This window comes from Dromiciops gliroides, chromosome 3 (assembly GCF_019393635.1).
Source record: "Dromiciops gliroides isolate mDroGli1 chromosome 3, mDroGli1.pri, whole genome shotgun sequence".
In the NCBI taxonomy this organism is placed as follows: domain Eukaryota; kingdom Metazoa; phylum Chordata; class Mammalia; order Microbiotheria; family Microbiotheriidae; genus Dromiciops; species Dromiciops gliroides.
In genome coordinates, this window is record NC_057863.1 from 321,210,071 (window position 1) to 321,231,774 (window position 21,704).

At 40.4% G+C, this 21,704-nt stretch overlaps 1 pseudogene; it reads right to left on the reverse strand.

Annotated features, from left to right (window-relative positions):
• Window positions 1-10,973: 10,973 nt before the first annotated feature.
• LOC122747538 lies at window positions 10,974-12,319 on the reverse strand (annotated as a pseudogene).
• Between the last annotated feature and the right edge of the window lie 9,385 nt (window positions 12,320-21,704).

The window sequence follows — 21,704 nt, forward strand, 5'->3', positions numbered from 1 at the left end:
CAATATTGTGGAATGATGAGTGCACTAATCCTCTGTTGGTGGGAGCTGTAAACTGTTCAACCATTCTGGTGTCAACCTTGGCCATTAACATTTTCCCACTGTCACTTTTAATTGATTTGTTTTTGTTCTTTCCATTTATAATGTTCTAATGTTTGCATATATTGTTTTTCCTGGTTCTGCTTACCTCACTTTGTCATGTCTTTCCTGCATCACCCTCATTTCTCTTTCCATTTTTTCCTCTACCTCTCTAACTTTATCTTCAAAGTCCTTTTTGAGCCCCTCTATGGCCTGAGACGAATTCGTATTTTTCTTGGAAGCTTTAGAGATAGGGGCCCTGATGATGACATCTTCCTCTAAGGGTGCCCCTTGGTCTTCCTTGTTCCTGAAGAAACTTTCTATGGTCCTCACCTTTCTCTGTCGGCTCATCTTGCCTTTCTTTTACTAGACTTTTAGCTCCTTAAAGTGGGGCACTGTTTCCAGGCTGCAGTATCCCAAGCTTAAGAAGCCCCAGGTGATATGATTTAAGGAGAATCAGGTTCTTCCCTCGCCTGGCCTGTTTCCTGGTCCTAGATGACCCCAGACCAACTTGCCAATCAACCAGCTTTGTGTGTTGTGGTTGTTAGCTCTGACCAGCCTGTGCCCCTCCCCCACCTGGGCCACTGCTACTCGAGCCTACCTCCTGGTTCTCAGCAGTGGTGTAAAATCCAAGTTCTGCCTCAGCACCAGCATAGACCCCTGTAGTCTCTCCCCTGCCCAGGGCTCAGCCCACTCACTAGACTGTGAGCTCAGTTCCAGAGGACACTGGTGCTTCAGCTGATTCAGAGGCTCTGGGGGGTCTCCTTCTCTGGTAAGGACTTCCTGAGACTGGATCTGTGTCAGGGTGACTGTGGGGTTGGGCCCGACTCCTGTATCAGCACAGCAGCTCCCTCCTTCTGACCTTCCAAGCTGTTCTTGGTTAAAAGATGATTTCAGCACATTCTTCTGTGAGTTTTGCTGCTCCGGGCATTTTCCTATGGTGTTATTTGGATGTTTTTTGAAGTGATTGTGTCATGAGTTCTGCTTACCTCACTTTGAATCTTATGTTTCCCTATATTTGTCATAGTCATCATTTCTGATGGTATAGTAATATTCCATTACATTAATATACCACAACTTCTTTAGTCATTCATCAGTCCAAGGACATTTACTTGGCTTCTTGATCTTTGCTATTACCAAAACAGTGGTACTATAAATAATATACAGTATGTAAGGCCCTTCTTTTTATCATTGAACACTTTCAAATATAAGTGTAGAAGTGGAATCTGTGGGTCAAAGTGGATGGACATTTTAGTCACTTTCTTTAAATAATTACAAATTATAGGGGGCAGCTAAGTGGTGCTGTGGATAAAGCACTGGCCCTGGATTCAGGAGGACCTGAGTTCAAATCTGGCCTCAGAGAGTTGACACTTATTAGCTGTCTGACCCTGGGCAAGTCACTTAACCCTCTGTCCCACAAAAAAACAAAACAAAACAAAACAAAAAAGTAATTGAAAATTACATTCCAGAATGGTTGAACCAGTTTACAGCTCCCACCAACAGAGGATTAGTGCACTCATCATTCCACAATATTGGCTTTTCCAGTACTTAGGTATCATTTCCAAATAGCTGGTTATGAAACAAAATCTCAGAATCACTTATATTTCTTTTGTTATTAGTGATTTGGTACATCTTTCATATGGTTATTAATGGTTTGAAATTATTGTTTTCTTTCTTTCTTTTTCTTTTCTTTTCTTTTTTTTTTTGTGGGGCAATGAGGGTTAAGTGACTTGCCCAGGGTCACATAGCTAGTAAGTGTCAGGGGTCTGATGCCAGCTTTGAACTCAGGTCCTCCTGAATCCAGGGCCAGTGCTTTATCCACTGCACCACCTAGCTGCCCCCAAATCTTTTATATATATGTATGTGCATATGTGCATATATACATATGTATATATATACATATATACATATTTTTACCTTTTTTTTTGTGAGGCAATTGGGGTTAAGTGACTTGTCCAGGGTCACACAGCTAGTAAGTGTCAAGTTTCTAAGGCCGAATTTGAACTCAGGTCTTCCTGACTCCAGGGCCAGTGCTTTATCCACAGCACCACTTAGCTGCCCCCTATAATTTGTAATTATTTAAAGAAAGTGACTAAAATGTCCATGCACTTTGACCCACAGATTCCACTTCTACACATATTTGAAAGCGTTCAATGATAAAAAGAAGGGCCTTACATACCGTAAAAATTTAAAAAATTAAAAATATGTATATATGTGTATATATACATACATATGCACATATATACATACATATGCATACATATGCATATATATATATATATATATAAAAGATTTGGGGGCAGCTAGGTGGTACAGTGGATAAAGCACTGGCCCTGGATTCAAGCGGACCTGAGTTCAAAGCTGGCATCAGACCCCTGACACTTACTAGCTATGTGACCCTGGGCAAGTCACTTAACCCTCATTGCCCCACAAAAAAAAAAGAAAAGAAAAAGAAAGAAAGAAAGAAAGAAAAATAGAAAGATAGAAAACAATAATTTCAAACCATTAATAACCATATGAAAGATGTGCCAAATCATTAATAACAAAAGAAATATAAGTGATTCTGAGATTTTGTTTCATAACCAGCTAATTTTCAATGATACCTAAGTACTGGAAAAGCCAATATTGTGGAATGATGAGTGCACTAATCCTCTGTTGGTGGGAGTTGTAAACTGGTTCAACCATTCTGGTTGTCCATTAACATTTTCCCACTGTCACTTTTAATTGATTTGTTTTTGTTCTTTCCATTTATAATGTTGTAATGTTTGCATATATTGTTTTTCCTGGTTCTGCTTACCTCACTTTGTCATGTCTTTCCTGCATCACCCTCATTTCTCTTTCCATTTTTTCCTCTACCTCTCTAACTTTATCTTCAAAGTCCTTTTTGAGCCCCTCTATGGCCTGAGACCAATCTTATCCACTGTACCACCTAACTGCCCCTGAAATTATTGTTTTGAGAATTGTTCATATTCTTTGACTTCCTGTGATACTCATTTTTAATTCTTTAGAGACTTGTTCTGTGCCTCAAATCCATGGGACAATGTGAAACATAAGGAAAGTTAAGAGCTATTAACTGAGAAAATGTTTATGAACCAAAAAGTATCAGGGAAGGGCAATTATACTTAGGAATTTTGTACCTGGGAAAAGGGGAAGGTGTGTGTCCTCAGTCAGTGTGGGGGAAGCAAAGGATGCTACAGTGACCTGCCCATGGCAAAACTTACAGTAAGAGTATTGCTAACGATAACAGTGATGGCAACGACAATGACAACATTATTGACAAGGTGATGATGGTGATGATCTCCACTCAACTCTAAGAAATTTACGAGACTGAAATGATTGATGAACCAGCAAAGGAAATTGAGGAGGAGTCAGAAAGGTAGAAGACCAGTGTCACAAAAACAGGGTATATAGGATTATAGACCCAGAGATCTAGAGATATAGGATACCTCCAAGACCATCTAGTCCAACCTCTCATTTTATAGATGAGAGAACTGAAGCCCAGAAAGTTTAAGGGACTTGCCAAAGTTCCAAAGGTAGTAAGTGTCAAAGTGAAGATTTGAGTCCAAGACCTCTCACCTGGCCATCTCCTGACTCTGGACATTTTCACTCCCTGTCCCTCATACATAGAATTCTCTGCCTCTCTATCTCCACCTATTGACTTTCTATGGTATAAGTGTCAAGGAAAAGAGGGCGTTCACCAATATCAAAAGCTGCAGAGAGGTTAAGAAGAATGAGGATTGAGAACAGAGCTTAGATTTAGCAATTAGGAATTATTGGTTTCTTTAGAGAAAGTATTTTCAAATGTCTGACGACATCAGAAGCCAAATCAAAGAGGGTTAAGAAATGAATGAAAAGGGGCAGCTAGGTGGCACAGTGGATAGAGCACCGGCCCTGGAGTCAGGAGTACCTGAGTTCAAATCTGGCCTCAGACACTTAACACTTACTAGCTGTGTGACCCTGGGGAAGTCACTTAACCCCAATTGCCTCACTAAAAAAAAAAAAAAAAAAAAAAAAAAGAAATGAATGAAAAGAGGTGGGGCTCCCTTACTCTGCACTAAGGTAAAGAGGAGGGGGAAGGGTGCAGCAAGCATTTGCCCCTGTTTCAGACTCTGACTTCTTTGAGAATTCCTAGGCACAGACAGGCCTGCCTCATCATGCTTCCCTCATGCCTCGAGCAAAATCCTTAGGCAGATCTCAGGAAGCCAAGAAAGAGTTTTTATTTCCTCCACTGAGACATGGGGCCCCTGGAGAAAAGGGGAAAGTTAAGAAACATCATTTGGAACCTCTCTTTTTTGAATGTCTGCTCAAGATCACAGAGAGTAAGGAGAGCAGTCATTGTTTTTTGACTCCAGGCCTGCTCAGATCCAGAGTAACCGGTAATGTAGAATCACTGGAGTAATTATTATAGCAACTAGAGGTCAATTTATGTTTGTTTGTTTGATGTTTTTTTTTTAAATGACAGAAAGTTAGTATCCTACAAGCACAGACTTTTAAGTTTCAAGACAAAAAAAAACCTATCCTGGCCTAGGGGACTAAACATTGATTGCCAGGCTAACGCAGTCAGTGTGACTTTTCAGGTCTACTGCTGTTTTCTATTTTCAAACAGCAAGCTCTTGCCTGCCTCCCCACTCTGAATCCCAAACTCTCATCCGATTCCTTGACCAAAGCTATTCTCATCTCCACCAGGGAAGCTTCCTAGAGGTAGGAGAGAAAATGAGAGTGAAATCTAGTCAGAAGGTCTAAAAAAAAAAATCTCCTCAGCCATCACATTAGCATGGTCATTTGACCAACACTTCATCTCATGGATCTCCTTATCAATATTCTCCACAAAATGCATCACAAAGTCCACCGGTTTGTGTTCTTACATTGGCTTCATGTGGAATTTGGTAATTAGCAAACGATTCCTCCAACAAAACATTGCCTCTCCCAGCTCCAGCCCCAATATCCCAGCCCCAGGTTTATATGGATTAAGTTCAATCTTGAGGATATACCTCACACTATTTTTGGGCTCCTGTCCTCTTCTGGATTTTCCTATGGTAATTTCAGAATATGGTTTCTGTCTGCATCTAGTACTAACCAAGGCCCAGGTTTGTTCCATCACATCATGGCTCTCTGTCTCTGTCTCTGTGTCTCTCTCTGTCTCTCTGTCTCTCTGTCTCTCCCCCCCCCACCCCGCACCTCAATTTCACCTCCTATTTGGCCTACCAACTCACTGTGATTCAAGAATAGTTCCCCTTCCCTTTAGGAAAGTTGTTCATGAATTCTGCTGGCTGGTTCATTGTACAAGATGACCCTCCCATTTGTTGGGGAAATGGTAAGAAATAGAACCTGGAGACCAGGATGCTATTTATATTAACACAGCTAATGCCCTCTGACAGACTATTGTTAACTTTTCTGTACTCTGTTTATAGTACTATTTATATCCTTTCCTGCAGTGAATGGGAAGGTTAAACTTTGGGGAATAACTTGACCTCCCTCTTCTTGGGTTGTAGACCTATTTTTAAAATAAAGAAGGTTCTAAGGTGAAGGTTCTAATTCAAAATTTTAATTAATGATAATTCCAGTCATGAATGAGCAACTCTTCCTTGGCCTTAGACAAGCATATTCCTGAGGAGTTTGTAAATATCACCTACTCTGTTGTAAAACAACAGCTGGAGATCAAAGATATTTCTGGGAAAATATATTGGCTTGTTGAGTTGCAAAGAGATTTTTATCTTTGGAAATTTTGTGATTAAAAAAAGAATAAGGGGCAGCTAGGTGGCATAGTGGATAGAGCACCAGCCCTGGAGTCAGGAGTACCTGAGTTCAAATCCAGCCTCAGACACTTAACACTTACTAGCTGTGTGACCCTGGGCGAGTCACTTAACCCCCATTGCCTTGCTAAAAAAAAAAAAAAAGAACTATTCACTATCTAGCTTAAAATCTATCACCGGGTGAATTTTGTGTCCCTGTGTATTTTTCTTTATTTACTCTTTCTTTCTTTCTTTCTTTCTTTCTTTCTTTCTTTCTTTCTTTCTTTCTTTCTTTCTTCCTTCCTTCCTTCCTTCCTTCCTTCCTTCCTTCCTTCCTTCCTTCCTTCCTTCCTTCCTTCTCCTTCCTTCCTTCCTTTCTTTCTTTCTTTCTTTCTTTCTTTCTTTCTTTCTTTCTTTCTTTCTTTCTTTCTTTCTTTCTTTCTTTTTTAGTGGGGCAATGAAGGTTAAGTGACTTGCCCAGGGTCACACAGCTAGTGTCAAGTGTCTGAGGTTGGATTTGAACTCAGGTCCTCCTGAATCTAGGGCCAGTGCTTTATCCACTATGCCACCTAGCTGCCTCCCCCCTTGTGTATTTTTTTGAATCAAGGAAAACCAAGAAAAATAAATTTTGCAAAAAATTACATGACACCAATGCATTTTTAAACTGATTGATATAAACAAATGAAAACCATTTCATATAATAATTATAAAGGCGCCACACAATTTCAAGGAATGCTAGGAAACAGCTCCCCCTATACCAGACTGATAACTTAGATATTTGGGAGAGAGGGGTGACACTTTCTGTTTCCATTGTAGTACATGGTCATAGTGTACAGAGAACCCCAGGTACCAGGGGGAGATGCAGAGTTTAGTTAAGTCTCAGATCCTGCCCTCTTAGAGTTTCAAAATATAAAAACCCGACTGATTAATCCCTAATCTGAAAATGATTGAGTAACTTTGTAGAAACACATTCTTCTGTTGAACTTGTATAATATCAACTCTAAATTCTTTTTGAAGACTAGTAGTTAATGCAGAGTGGTGACACATACCTGTAATTCCTGCTCCTGGAAGGCTGAGGCTTCTGGATCTCTTGAGCTCACAAGTTCTGAATTGAAATGTCAAAGTTGGTTGGGTATCAGCACTAAGTTTAGTAATAATATTGGAAACCCTTGGGAGCAGGGGACCACCCTGTTGTGTAAGGCAGAGCAACCTGGCTCAGGGTCAAAATAGCAGGGCAAAGCTCCCCTGATGATTTGAGCACTGATAGGCAGTGGGCATCCCCTACACTTTTGGGCTAGGGCAAATGAGGGAAGAAGGAGGAGAAAGGAGAGAGGAGGAAGAAGAGGAGGAGGAGGAGGTAAAGGAGACTAACAAAACAATTTTTCACCTGTGTATCTCATATTTCTCTAGCTATTTTTGCTTAAGAAAAAGCCAAAACTAAGCAAATAGAAGAGATAATATGACCCAATAGTAAGTTTGTTCTTTGTGCCTTTCCTCCAACCTACTGTGAATGGAAGAAGATTTGGAATTAAAAAAAAAATAAAACTAGGAAACCCTGGCCCCTGGATATGTTTATATAGTTTATAGTCTTTGTGTAAATATCCTTTCTATTGTTGATTTTTAGTATCTTCTGTGTCATGAATCTCCTTTCCAGGGTGGTAAAGCCTATGGACACATTCTTAGTGGCCTGTTTTTCCCCCTCTTTTAAACAGACTCGAAAGGAATGGAGCTAAAAGGAGGCCTAAGGTTAAGGGTAAAGAGAGAATTCATAGGGCAGCTAGGTGGCGTAGTGGATAGAGCACCGGCCCTGGAGTCAGGAGAACCTGAGTTCAAACTCATACTTAACACTTACTAGCTGTGTGACCCTGGGCAAGTCACTTAACCCCAATTGCCTCACTAAAAAAACAAACAAACAGACAGACAAACAAACAAACACACACACACACACAAAAAAAAAAAAAACAAGAGAGAATTAGTGCATGGGCACAGCCTCTCCCTAGGAGGCATTGATAGCTTCCTTGGAGCAGAGGCACATTACGGTTACACAGGGCCTCACATACTGAACCGAAGAGGAGAGTGACTGGAGCACAAGTTCCTCAACCCTAAATTCCAGCTTCATCCAAGGATAAGCAGTAGCATCACTTCTCAGTCTGAAAGATGGCAACTTTATAGGAAGGGTAATAATGTGGTAAAGTGGTAGAAACTTGGAAATCTAGTCTTCTGGATAGAGAAAGGGAGAATTTCCTGAATCATACTGCATCTGGGGCCATCTCCAGTCATCCTGATAATATATCTTGCCCCTGGACCCAGATGGCTTTGGAGGAAAGAGTGAGGCTGGTGACTTTGCCTAGCCCTCCCTAACTCAAATCCAATTCATTGCAAGAGATGATATCACCCTAATGTCATGGTCCTCTTCAAGAGTGAAGGACATACAACAACAACAACTTAACTCCTAGGGAATTCAAAGACCCAGTCTTCTAGAGAGAGAAAATGGAGTGCTAGGATAGCACTAGCTTCTTAAATAGAAGACTATATAAGAATTTAGATTTCTAGAAAGATAATAGGGCATTCCTCCATAGACTTACTGTAGTAGAGAAAGGAAGATTGCAAATTTGGCCTTAGTGTTGGAGCAGCAACAAGGCACTAAACCAAGGTCCTATTTAGTTTTTTGGTTTTTTGAACCTTTGCTATCACCTAAGCCATTGAAGAGGGGATCCAAACCACTGGGTGGCGCCATGATTCTGAAGAACAATGTAAGGCCTTTGGGGGAAGGTAGGACTCACTGGAGAGGAAGTAAAATTATTTTTTATAATTTATGGACTACTGTGAATCATTTATGGTTGTCTGATTTTTTTTAACGCAGTGAAATAATGAATGTTTATTCCTATTGTACTGTCTTACCTTGAGTTCTTGTGGAGGGGCTATTGGCCCTTTTACTTATTTCTCTGGAATCATAGGTGAAAGTTGCGTTTGAACTATAATCTGAGATTACGCAGAGATAACCCTGAGTGGGGGAAAAAAGATAGTCTATCCAGTCAAGATCAGAACTGAGGGTACAGGCGATACAGGTGAGAGTACATAAGACTACAATATGCCTCTTTCCAAAGGCCAGTCAGTTCCTTATAGCTCTACCGCATTGTGGTACATTTTAAAATAGAAGGAAAGGGAGAGAAGAGTCTGCTACAAGTTATTTGGTTCTCTTTCAGATGTCTAGTAAAAAGGGGTGGCTCTGACCCATAGCCGTCCTAGAGGATCAGTTCATCCCTAATTGTGAGATTTAATAATTTATTCTTATTAAATGAGTAGACAAATCTTCTACATCCAAAAAAAAAATGTCCATAAACCTCTTGATGAGTGGCCAGTGAGCAGTCCACACCATCCATAGCAAGATACAGAATCCTAAACAAAGGCTCACCTACCAGTAAATGCATCTAGTTGATGAATTTTCCCCACAAAGAACATTCTTATGAAAATTCTATGGAGATAAAACAAGTCACATATATTGATAGTTTCTCAATAATCTGTGGTGGTTAATTCCCTTTGGAATCATTTCCATTGCTTTGGAATCTTCTCTGTTTGCCTTATATTTCATGGATTTTTATCTATACAGATGTTGGTATATCAGAAAGAATCATAATCCATACATACCTTCTTATCTTGCGTAAATCTTGTCCATGTTCTTCTATAAATTGAAGATACACCCAATGTTCTAGAAGCCATCCTCATGGTCTTACTATTTTATGGATACCAGTATAGCATTAGGACAGTCTTTCTGGTATCTGTTGCTCACCTATTTTTCTGTTCATACATATCCTGGGTACTGTCTTTTAGGCTGCTTTTTGCTCAAGTCATCATTGTAATATGTAGCAGAAACATACCAACGATGCATCTTTCCATTGACATTTAAGGTCCCTGCAGTTTTCGTTCTTTGATATTTTGCTGATATAGCAACACTAGAAGAATATTGGCATTGGGGTTTTCCTTAGGCTGTTGTTTTGTTTATTTAAAAATAAAACAAATGAAGCTCATCATCTGATTTTTAAATTAAAAATCTTCTCTAACATGCTACAAGTTTTAGAAACTAAGAAAACAGTACGGGACAAAGTGACCAAGTGGAGGTGGGTAGGAGAAGATGTCACCTTAGCTCTAGGGCCAAGGGGGATTCAAATAACTTTTATATTTGCAGCCCAGTAGGGGGAAAACTCTTGCTGAGTGACCAAATAGAATTGATAACACCCCCTCCCCCAAAGCAACAAGGCACCTTGAAATTTCAGCTTCCTGGAGAAGTTTTGTCATCTCATAGCAGAAACTGTATTCATCCATGTGAAAAGATAGCTGAGGCAGGATGAAAGCAAAATCTTCCTCTAATAAACAGTAACATCCCACGTTAGCTGATGATTCTAAGTCAAATTCACCTTTAGGAGAAGTGAGTTTCAAAATGCAATAGGAGGAGGAGAGACAGTTACCCAGTTCACATTCAGTGCTTTATTCCTCCTCTGCATCAGATGCTAAGTGTGAAGAGGCCCCAAAGCAATGATCACTACCACATTCATTCTGTGTACAAGGGGAAGATGAGAGCCAGAGTCATAGCCTGTATCAGTTCCGTTTTGTCAGACCACAAGCTAAAAGCATCCTGTACCCCAATGTGTGCACTTGGGATTCTAGCATATAACCAGTTCTTCCAAGAATCAACACTCACTCTGATGTCCATTTAATAACTCCTGCAGATTTACTGTAATAAGGCATACATCTAGCTACTCTCAGCAATGCAATGATCCAAGGCAATCCCAAGGAACTAATGAGGAAGCTTACTATGCACCCCCATAGAAAGAACTGATAAAAAGAACACTTGTGGATTGTACATATATAACCTGGTTGTGATCTTGTGGAGGGGGGAGGAAAGGGAGGGAGGGAGAAAAATTTGGAACTCTAAATCTTATGAAAATGAATGTTGAAAACTACCCTTATATGTAACTGGAAAAAATAAAATAAATGTTTGTGGCTAAAAAAAAAAATTAGGTGGGGCGGCTAGGTGGTGCAGTGGATAAAGCACCGGCCCTGGATTCAGGAGTACCTGAGTTCGAATCCAGACTCAGACACTTGACACTTACTAGCTGTGTGACCCTGGGCAAGTCACTTAACCCCCATTACCCCGACAAAAAAAAATTAGTACACTTCATACGACTGTCTCCCAGTAGACATGGGCAACAGGTGATGGGACTGTGGCAGAATCACATCTGGTACTCCTTCTGCAAGCACCTCTTCCTCTATTCCCAGGATGGTGTTAGTATCTGGTAGGTGCACGGACTCTACCCCAAGGTTGGGCTGTGAGTTTAAAGACAGCAGATTTTTACTATGTCCTGAAGCTTCCTCAAGCAAACTGCTACCCATTTACGGCTCAGCTATTTGCTCTCGAACTCGATTCCCTGTTGCTCCCATCCTTGAGTGGCTTCCTCATGTGCAAATTCTGGCTCCCACTCTGAGAGAAGGTTTTTCCCTCAAATTTGGCACTGGTGGGGCTTCATGCCTGAATGAACCAAGAGATGCTTCTGAAGGCTGGAATCCTCAGCAAAGGAATGGCCACAGCCTTCAGCTTCACACAGGAATGGCTTCTCACCTGTGTGGATTCAAAGGTGGTTCTTCAGATTCCGAGCAGTGAGTGGTGAACTGCTTGCAACATCCCAGATCAGGACACAAAAAAGCTCCATGATGAGTTCTCATGTGCACTTTCAGTCTCTGAAGCACATAAAAGTTCTTCCCACAGCCTTCAGTGGGGCAAATAAAAGAATGGACATAACTATGTGTCCTTAGGTGGTACTTAAAATATGCTGGCCACACAAATGTCCAATCACAGCCCTCAACTATACACTGGAGCCTCTTCCCCTCTTGAGGAAGGTGAGGAAGGGACTGACAATCTTTAGGATACCCATCATCTGGACCAAGGTGAACATTTTCCCCATTGCTACTGGATTGGGCACTTTTTGCCAGCTGTGCCCAAGTAGCAGCAATCGGACAGTCATAGGTCAACTCTTGAACCTGGATGCTGTCAGCACTATCACTGGAGAGAAAGTCATTCCCAGAATCTTCTGCTTCATCCTGAAGAAGTACTAAGTGCTCTGCTGAGGAGCTCAGGCCTGCTCTTGTTAGCTCAAGAAGGACTGTCACTTGGTTGAAGGCCTTGCAACAATCTAGGAGACTCCAGCATTGACAGAAGCTCAGGAGACTTCTGTACAGTGTGTGCCCTTGTTTGCTCTCCATCAGAGCCCAGGTTCACCTGAAGGCTTCTCAACATAGCAGGGGAAGTTACCTCCTTACAAGAGTAGGTACGATTTGGAGTATCATCTGGTAGCCCAAGCTGGCTGCATTCTGAGGTCTCAGTAACAGGCACCAGGAACAGACAAGTGATGTCTTTAGGTTCAGATTCTACCAGACCCCGTCCCAATGGTATGTATGTGTTTCTGAACAAACTTGACCAGTAGCTCTGGTTTGGACTCTAACTCATCTGATAACATTGATTCAATTTTCAAATCCTGTAACTGTTAAAGGGAGCTACAAAGTTTAACGTGGAGTCAACAACCACCTCCTGTTATTTTCATATTTCTCAAAAGAGTACAATGAGGGGGACAGCTAGGTGGCACAGTGGATAAAGCACCAGCCCTGGATTCAGGAGGACCTGAGTTCAAATCTGACCTCAGACACTTGACATTTACTAGTTGTGTGACCCTGGGTAAGTCAATTAACCCTAACTGCCCTGCAAAAAAACCCAAACCAAACCAAATCAAATGAAACCAAAACAAAACAAAGAGTACAATGAGCTTCTTGTAATTGAGATGTTCTGGGCAATTAATCAATTTAACCTTCTCATCCTGCAAGACCAGCTGTCCCCAGACCCTGAGCCTGTCCAGAAGCAGGGCTTCCGGCTCCTGCTGGAAGCTGTTCAGCATTGGGTTTTTTTTCCTTCCATCTTTTCTTCTTCTTCTTCTTCTTCTTCTTCTTCTTCTTCTTCTTCTTCTTCTTCTTCTTCTTCTTCTTCTTCTTCTTCTTCTTCTTCTTCTTCTTCTTCTTCTTCTTCTTCTTCTTCTTCTTCTTCTTCTTCTTCTTCTTCTTCTTCTTCTTCTTCTTCTTCTTCTTCTTCTTCTTCTTCTTCTTCTTCTTCTTCTTTTGCAGGCCAGGGTCACACAGCTAGTGTCAAGTGTCTGAGGTCAGATTTGAACTCAAGTCCTCCTGAATCCAGGGCCAATGCTTTATCCATTGTGCCACTTAGATGCCCCCTCAGCATTGTTTTTTTAGAAATGGCCTTTGGTGGCAGAGAGCACTGATGACTTAGTTTCATTACACTGCCCAATTTTCCATATTCTTTCCTAGACTCACCTCATTACTATTTGTAGTTCAAGGCAGATGTGTTGACAGTCTTATTCAATAGATTCTCCAGCCTACAGCCTGTCTGAATATTATGCATTCTCCATTAAATTGTTTTAGTTTTTTCCTGTATGGATTACTAGGTGACTTACTGTGGATCCCACAAAAAAGAACATGCAGTGTTCTGTGTTTTCATATACTTATGACAATATCTACCACAAGCAGGAGTATTTCTTCAGTCTTGCTTAAATTCAGCAAATATCATTAAGCACTTACTGTGTGGAAGGCATTGGGATAAAAACAAAAAGATAAAAACTGTTAAGACTCAGATTCTACTCTCAAGTGCCTTACAGTTTAAAAGGGGGAAAGACATGCAAATAAAAATTAACACTATTAAATTCTGATACCACAGACTGTAGGATAAGCATAAAGTACATATTAAATGTCATAAAAAAATTCAGGCAGGTGAGAACATTTGTCTCAGGAAAGAGAGGGCAGGAAATGCATAGTGAATAGCACTGGATTTAGGTATTGAAGGAAGAAGGTAGATTGGGATGATGAAGTGGAGAGGCAATCCCCTCTAGCTATAAGCAAAGGAATGGAAATTGGAGAGGTCAAGACAAGAATAGAGAATCACAAGGTTTAGAGCAGGAATGATCTTTGGATACATGTACTCAATCCTTTAATTTTACCAGGGTGGGGGAAGGGGGACTGAGGCTTAGAGGGGTAAAGTGATTTGCTCCAAGATCCCACAAATATCAAGTATCAGAGCTGAGACTCAGACATAGATCATCCGAACAAAAATCCTGCATCCTCTTTTACTATAGCACTCTGGTAGAGGTCAAGTTCAATGAGAAAAAGAGATAGAGTTGGAAGCTATCTTAAGCTATCTATCTGTGTGCTCCTTAACATGTCTTTTGTTGTTGTTGTTGTTGTTTGTTCTAAGTCTTAGAATCTAAGGGATGGCTTTCCAGATGGGTGGCAATGGGAGGAGAAACACACTGAATTCATAAATGAAGGTGATATAACAATAAAAGAAATATCAATAAAATTTTTAATTATATATATATGTATATATATACACTCATAGATGTGTACACATATGTTTTGGGGGTTTCTTTTGGTAGGGAGCATTGCATTTTTTTTAAAAAATGTGCTTGAAGAAATCCCTTTGTGAAAGAATCCAGGAGAAAATTTACTTATTTTAAAAAAGAAACAACTCTTTTGTCAAAAATTTTAAAAAATCAGGTTTGAGATCATCATTATGGAAGGCATGTACTCCTTCCATAATCCTTGCATGGTTGCCAATGTTAGAAACAGAATGAATGATTGGTTCATTAAACCATTAGACTAATTAAAATAATAGTAATCATAGCAGCAACAATCACAAAAACAATAACTATTCACATTTCTAAACTACTCATATTTTAATGCTTTCAGATTGGCAAAACCCTTTCCTCACAGGAGCCTGTGGTTCAATTAGAGCTAATATTATCATTCTCATTTTACAAATAAAAGAGTATTATGGATGATGATTGCTGTTTTTTCCTTGTTTCAAAGAGGGCCAGTGACATCACTGGATAATGTTTTGACTCACAGCTGAGTTGGATTTAAGTGAAGCAGAATTGCACAAAGTCATCAGCCTCACTCTTCCAGAGTCATTGAAGTCCAGTGGCAAGACAAAAAAAACCAGGATGACTGGCAATGGCATGGGATGAAGTGGATGAAGATTGTTGATGTCTGACCAAGCTCTGAGCTCTCCATAGTGCCTACTTCAGTTTCCCTCATGACCATTGGAACAAATTGTTCTCATCTGCCCTTTCTGCTGGGGAAAGTCTTCATATGCATGGGGTAGACAATCCCCTAACTCATCAACAGGTTTGAGTTCTTTCAGTTACCTTCAACCTGGGTTAGACCATCTGCAGGATGGTTTACTGGGGTGTGGCCACTTCACTTGCTACAGGTGAGAACTGGGTGAAGGTGGATACCAAAGGTGGACGAGCAGCCCTGAAAAGGACTCAGCAAGCCCTCACACCAGAGGTGCTAGTCCTCCCTGAACCCTACAATAGTAACTCATAGGATCATGTAATGAGGAAAATTTGGACCAATTTCTAGTGTTTCCCCATGAGCCCAACATATTAGATTGAGTGTTCACCTTGTAGTTATGAAAATCTGGGTTCAAATCTTTTGACTGATTGTTTAGCTGTGTGATTAAGGAAAAGTCACTTAACCTTGATGATCCTCCTCTGCCAAAATAAGGGCATATACAAGATGATCTTTAAGACCCTTTCCAGTTCTATATCGAAGACTAAATTATATATCTCTATTTCTATCTATCTATCTATCTGTCTGTCTGTCTCTCCATCTCTCTCTCTCTCTCTCTCTCTCTCTCTCTCTCTCTCTCTCTCTATATATATATATATATATATATATATATATATATATATATATATATCATCTCCATCTCTGTCTTTATCTCTCTATCTCTCTATTTACAAATTTGGATTTTCACATATCTCCTTTTTTTTGTTTTATTTTTTAAAATACTCTACACCTATACTGTGTTGCCATGCAGAAAGGAAAAGGAAATGACTAAGGGGGGGGGGGCAGGGAGCATTTAGACAAGTTCCAGTAATAATAATTCCATTTCCAGTGGGTGACCCTGCTGTCCTGAGGTTAGACATTGTTGATTAAGCTGAAATTTTCTGAAAATGCACTGAAGACTATGAGGGAGGGAATGCCGAGCTGCTGCAAGCCTTTCCAATTCAGAGAGATGAGAACCTTAATCTCTGAGTCTAGCTGGAGAAGGTTACTGACTGCCTTCAGTAATGGGTAGCAGTGAGGTAACTTTCCTTGTAGTGACCTTCCTCATAATTCAGCCCCTTTAGGACTACTGTTGCCTTTCTATACATAAAACTGTTTATGCCCTAGCCACATCCCCTTCTCTCCCTCCTGGTACCCCACCCCTGCCCAGTACTCCCTGCCTCATTTGTGGACGCCTTCTTCTCCATCCTGTTCGCCATATCTGTAAACTTTTATACTTGGAACCTTTAATTTTTTTCTTTTTTATCTTCTGCAATCTGGTTTCCAATTTCATCACTCAACTGAAATGGCTCTTCAGAGTTGCATGTGATCTTCTAATGGCCAAATTGAGTGACCTTTTCTCAATCCTTATCCTTCTTTACCTTTCTGCAGTAATTAAAATTATTAGCCACCCTCTCTTCTTGGATTCTCTTTCTTCTTCAGGTTTTCCTTTCCTAGTTTTTCTCCTATCTGTCTCATCACTCCTGCTCAGTTTTCTTTGCTATATCATTATCCTATCATACCCTCTAACTACAAATTTACCTCAAGGCTCATGGACCCTCCATACCTACCTTGGCCTGGAGACCATTATTCCCAAAGCTCCCTGGAAATATCTCTGACTGTATCCTTTCCTAGTCCTTCCATGATCTCACCTGCTGGTGTCAGTGCTTACCCCATTGGGAGAGGGTAATAGATTATTCCAGTCTGGAGGTGTCAGTCTTAGCCCAGAAGGCTAGTAAACTGATTTAGCTACTGTCCCAGCTTGGAGGTGGATATGACTCTCATGCCCTTCATCGATGTGCCAACTTACCCCTCTGTGCTACCTTCAGTGTTTCCAATTAAGTCAACTGATTTTTCCTTAAGTGTACCAAATAAAAAGATGGATTGCTTTTGATGCTAACTGATCTGTTGATACTTTTACAAAGTCCCTTTAATTCCAGCATTGGACTCTAACAAGGAACTTTTTTCCATATGAAGTTATCAGAGAACCACAGAATTTAAATTGGAAGGGACCCCAGAAGTTAACTAATTCTGCCCTGTGCTTTTAGACATTGTGCTTAATAATGTTGTTGACTGATTTTCATGAAGACCTCTAGTGGTAGGGAACCGACTCCCTTCTGAGGCAGCCCATTCTGCTTTTGGTAAAATGTAATTATTAGCATGGATTATGGAACTGAAATGTATCTCTCTACTTACATCCACTGTTTCCAGTTCCATCCTCTATTGTTAAGCAGATCATAACTCTTCAAATACTTTGACCGCCGTCATATTCCCCCTAAATCTTCCCTTTTCCAGACTAAACATTCACAATTCTTTCAATTGATCCTCATACAACATGCTCACAAGGTCTTTCCCCATCCCAGTCTTCCTTTTTTGGACCATTTCCAATTTGTCAAATATCCTTCCTAAAATGTGACATTGTCGTTGGGTTTTTGTTGTTGTTGTTGTTTTTTGTTTTTTGTTTTTGTTTTTGTGGGGCAATGAGGGTTAAAGTAACTTGCCGGGTCACACAGCTAGTAAGTGTCAAGAGTCTGGTCTGGATTTGAACTCAGGTCCTCCTGAATCCAGGGATGGTGCTTTCTCCACTGTGCCACCTAGCTGCCCAACATTGGGTTTTAATACATTGTCCTTTGTCATGCAGTCATAGGATGTTCACCAAAGGCTTGCTTAGTCTGAATCTTTTATTCGTAATGTTAGCACGCTTTGTTCTACTAAACTTGAAGTATATAGAGTGTAAAAGATGAAAAAGAACATAAGGGGTCATTTAAGAAGGTGTCTTAATGTTATTGTACTTTTAGGAAGCAGTCAAGGGTATGGAAGTTGATAATGAGAGAGGGAAAAGCTCTAAATTGTGGATGGAGTGGGAAGGAGTGTGCTTCCTGACCTGAGGTAAACAAAAATGTCTCCTGACAATATTAACATTAGAGAGTTCAGCCAAGGACAGAGTGAATAGAGAATAGGCAGTTTCCATGTAGTCCAATGGGTCTATTTCAAATGTTGGATTTATGAGTTTGTCACTTGAAACTCCTAACTGTGGGAAGATGTTTCATTATACTCTTTGGAAAACCTATTAATTATTATACTGTTTAAATCTAACTAGAGATTGTTTGTACCCAGCATGTCAGTCTGACCCCAGTAACTCTCTAAAAATGCTGTATATGAGAAAAGGATTTTGGTTTTCCCCAACCCTTCATCCACCCAAACACTATTATTTGGAGTTCCCCATCTAGGTCTTGTTTTGGGACCAATGAAGTGTGTGTTTTGTGTTCCCTTAATGTGTTAATGTGTGATATCTTTGCAGATAATTTACATGTGATTTGTGTATGGAAACTTTTGTCAAATCCTAGCTAATATAAGCCTTCCAGAACCTGGAAAGGAGAGTCAACACCTTCATTTTGGCTTGCTCTACTTTACCAAATGACCTAATGAACTTTCTCTTTTTTTGCCAGGACAATGAGGCTTAAGTGACTTGCCCCAGGGTCACACAGCTAGTAGGTGTCAAGTGTCTGAGGGCCAAATTTGAACTCAGGTCCTACAGAATCCAGGGCCCAGTGCTTTATCCGCTGTGCCGCCTAGGTGCCCTAAACTTTCTAAAGCTATTTCTGGGGTTTGATCTCATGTACAACACAACCCATTTCCCCATCAAAATAGTGGGGGTTTCATAAGTGAGGGGTCAAGTGGTTTCGGGTAGGACTAAGCCCTTAAAAGGTCAGAGCCTGAGCATTTGTCTTATATCCAAAGGGCAACAAGAAACATGATTTCATTGGCTGGTGGGTTTTGATCTGCATTTTTGGGGTAGAACATATAAGTCATTGTGATAGCAACTCCATTTGAGTGTTCAGGAGCTGGGAGAGATCAGTCTTAATAATAAAGTGTTCCTGCCCTTATGAGATCTACAGTTATCTACTTGAAGTTACCCTCTTTTTGAAGCTTGCAACTCTGACTACTTGTGAGTATTTAACTTCTACCTGTAGGTTCATCTCTGAGCCCTGTTCTCAGACTAAACACATATTATACATAATAATACATGACAATTGCAAAGCAAAGTGGTATGTGAGGTCTGAGAGGAAGACCATTACTGATAGGGGGCAACAGGGAAGGTTTCATGAGAAGGTGGGATTTGAGTTCAGTTTTAAAGGATAGGTAGGAATTCAACAAGTGGAGAGGCATGATGAAATAGTGTGGAAGCAGATTGGATAGGACTTGGTAAGTTACCTATTAAAGAAAGATGAGGGAAAGGGAAGAATCTAAGGCAACACCAAAGTTTCCAAGATGAGAGTTTGGGCAAAATGATAAAAAGAGCAAAGTCTGAAGGAGGGTCCACAAAATGAGTTTGGTTTCTAATATTTTGAGTTTAAGATACCAGCTGGAGACATCTCACTGGCATTTAGAAATGCAGGTTTGGAGTTCAGAAGACAGGTCATAGTTGAAGATAATATACTTGGCTTTAAACTGATAAATGGTCAAAAGGATCTAAACAGGCAGTTTCCAAGAGTAGAATCCAAGATATTTATAGGAATGTAGGAAAGATGCTCAAATAGAGAGATGAAGATTAAAGAAAATCACGAGTTTGCACTTCGATACCCATCTTATCAGCAATTTTTACAAGAAGGAGAATAACAAATGTTGGCGGGACTGTTGGGAAAACCAGAATCTTAAAGCACTTTTGGTGCATTAATTAACATGTGCCAATAGAATTTTAACTCCTTGAGGGTGAAGCTGTCTTGTTTTTTTTGTCTGTTTTCCTATTACCTATGATAACATAAACTATGTGCTAAAATGTAGATGCTTAATAAATATTTGTTGAATTGAACTGGATAGCACTATACCAATAGGTACTATTGAGGAAGTTAAATGGCTTAGTGGATAGAGTGTTAGGGCTGGTGTGAGGAAGACCTGAGTTTGAATCTAGCCTCAGATATTTATTAGCTGTGTGACCCTAGGCAAGTCTTTAACCATGTTTGCCTCCATTTTCTTCCTCTGTAAAATGAGCAGAGAGGAAGAAATGACAAACCACTCCAAAATCTTTACCAAGAAAACCCCAAATAGGGGCACACAGAGTCAGACATGACTAAACAACAAATACCAACAGGTACTATTGCTTCCTTGCTCAACTTTCTTATCCAGGCTGTATCTCACATAATGGAATCTCAGGACATCTCCCATCTGTTTAGGAAGTAGTCTGCTATGAATATTTGCTTCCTCAGAAAAATCAGCATTAATAGCTATGTGTACACTATGTTCAACATCCTTATATACCTTGTAGAAAGATGGTCTCACAGACAGGAAGACCATGATCCAAGTTACATCTCTAACACACACTGTCTGTGTGACTGGAGGAAGGTGCCAACTTGTAAAAATGACCACACATCCCTCATTCCTCCTATTGCTATCTCTAGCCTTCCTCAGCTAGACTAAAAGTTCCTTTTGCCTTTGAGTCTCTAGCACCTTGGCCAGTGCCCAGCATGAAATGGTTGGTTGTCTGTCATTCCCGAAGAGGACCAAAATGACATCACTTATGTTAGGAGTCCGATTACAGTGTGTCTGATTGTGACTGATCAGACTCATTATGGGTTCGGAATGCTCTACCACAGGTCAGGCACAAAGTGGTCCATATGAACATTTGGAGGTGGATTCTCTAAATCTGCACATCTTGTGTTTCTTTTGAGCTACTTTCAATCTTGCTTTTCCCATATAGCACAGCACCTTCTCTGATGAGGACATGCAATGTTGGGAGGTCTTGTGCCAGTTTTCTCTCATGCCATTCATCAATTCCAAAGTTTTTAAGAGAAACCTTGAGAGTGTCCTTGTATCACTTCTTATGACCACCAGGTGAGCACTTGCTTTCTGTGAGTTCTCCGTAATATAGTCTTTTAGCAAGCAAACATTTGGCATTCAAACAACATGGCAAACCCATCGGGGTTGCACAGTAATCTTCTTGGCAGTTTAGTTCAAGAGAGGACCTCAGTGTCTGGTATCTTATTCTGCCAGGTGACTTTCAGAATCTTCCTAAGACAATTCAAATAGAAGATACGGTGCTGGTAGACTTCCAGGTTTCGCAGGCATAGAGCAATAAGGTCATCACAATGACTCTATAGACCTTCAGTTTCATACGCAGTTTAATATCCCTTCTGTCCTATACTTTTCCCCAGCAAGAAATAGATTCTTAATAAATATTTGATAGCCAATTCCCACCTTCACCAATCTAACTATGTCATTTTATTATCCATTAGCAGTTTCTCCCCTCTGTAGTGGCCTCTTGCTCAGTTTTGATGTGTCTGCATCACCTTTAACAGTGGTTCAAGCCCTCTGTCACTACCATCACTCTAGTGCAGGCCCTCATCCCCTCCCTCCTGGATTATTGCTGTAGTTTGCTGGTGAGTCTGACTGTCTCTTGTCTCTCCCCACTACAATCCATCCTTTATTCAACCACCAACATATTTTTCCTAAGGTGCAAGGCTGATCATGTCACACACACCCTTCCTACTCAAAAAAACTCCAGTGGCCTATGCCTAGTATCTGCCATTCTGTTTTCCAGTTTTCCCAACATTTTTTTTTTTACCAAATAACGAATTCTCATCCCAAACTCTTAAGTCTTTACACTTGTCAAATAGAAGGTTATTATGGAGGGGGGAGGGAAGGGAAAAAAAAAGGAATTTACCTGATCATTTATTTTGTTGTATATTTGCAAAGAAAAGCAAGTTGTGCCTAGTAGATCTGCAGTCTCACATGCAT